We start from the raw sequence: 1,393 nt of genomic DNA, 5'->3' as shown, positions 1-1,393 counted from the left end.
TTTCGACGCCATTGCCGGTTAGGTTAATCATTCTACTGTGTCCACCAGAGAAATCTACGCATTTTCCACTACCCTCTGGATCCTAAGAAAATATGAACAGAAGGCTCTATGCACAAAGACACCATTTAGCAGGAGACTGATAGCAGAGACTTTTCCCGACACGGAAAAAAGAAATTTAAAAAAGAAAAACAAAAACAAAAACAAAATTAAAAAAAGTAAAAAAAAGAAAAGGAAAAAATGCCACCCATTTTCCGACTGGGATTGCCATACTGGCAACCAGTAAAAAGCGGGGAGGAGAGTATCATTTGAAGATTAAGATCTCTTTCCATATTCGAAGGGTTCACCCTAGTGATGATGAGATTCCGTCATGGGCTGTTAGAGAAAGATCTTGGTCACAGATTTGGCATTTTCAGAGTCCACGGTGTCTAATATTTTCCGTGCCTGGATACGTTTTCTACGCCGAGTTTGAAGGTTTTGTGTCTTTTCCAAGCAGAAGCTTGTTGCAGGAGAAAATGCCCAAATTTTTAAAGAGCTCTAATCCCAAAACAGTTGTTATCATTGATTCTGTAGAGTTTCGTATGCAGTCCACTTCAGCCCTTGACCTCAATTCTGCCTGTTACTCATCATACAAAGGAACAACGACCATGAAAGAACTGGTAGGAATTAGTCCTTTGGGAATGGTGTCATTTATGAGCGAGTTGTATACTGGTAGCATTCCCGACAAAGAGCTCACAAAGGCCAGTGGACTGTACAAATTACTTTCCCCTGGAGATGATGTAATGGCAGATACAGGGTTCGATATACAAGATGACCTGGCCAAATATGGAGTTACTTTGAACATTCCAGCATTTTTAAAAGGGAGCAGCCAGTTTTCAATACAGGAGACACGACACAATAAGAAGATTGCCACCCTTAGAATTCATGTGGAAAGGGGAATTGAGCGAATCAAGAATTGGCACAATTTCGACAAGTGCCTACATATCCGTTTGGCATCTGTTGCGAGCGAGATATATTTTGTGGTCGGAGGCCTCACTAACTTTCAGCCTCCTTTGATAGATTAAAAGGTTATACTTAGAAAAACTGTTGATTATGTTCAATAAATACACAGATGACATGTATAACACAAAATTGGCTACGACCAACATAGTTCAACAGGCGAAGCTAATCATCGCAAGAAAGCACTGGTGGTGGTTAACTTACCCCATTAACTATGATAGTTGGTCATATCCAATTCTGTGTTTTACATTACCCCACCAACACAGCTCAACAGTTTCTTTAGCACAAACAAAACAATAGAAATAAACAAAATATAAATAATTGCTAGGGTGCCCTGCAAGTGGCAAACGAACAAGAAAGTGTAACCAGGAAAGACTTAACTGATTAGAGTATAATT

At 39.6% G+C, this 1,393-nt stretch overlaps 1 pseudogene; it reads left to right on the top strand.

The window, feature by feature from the left end:
- The first annotated feature begins 321 nt into the window (after positions 1-321).
- On the top strand, positions 322-1,061 carry LOC138020398 (uncharacterized; annotated as a pseudogene).
- The last annotated feature ends 332 nt before the right edge of the window (positions 1,062-1,393 follow it).

This window comes from Montipora capricornis, chromosome 2 (assembly GCF_036669925.1).
Source record: "Montipora capricornis isolate CH-2021 chromosome 2, ASM3666992v2, whole genome shotgun sequence".
In the NCBI taxonomy this organism is placed as follows: Eukaryota; Metazoa; Cnidaria; class Anthozoa; order Scleractinia; family Acroporidae; genus Montipora; species Montipora capricornis.
The sequence above is the reverse complement of the archived record's forward strand: the minus strand, read 5'-3'. Positions and strand labels throughout refer to the sequence as shown.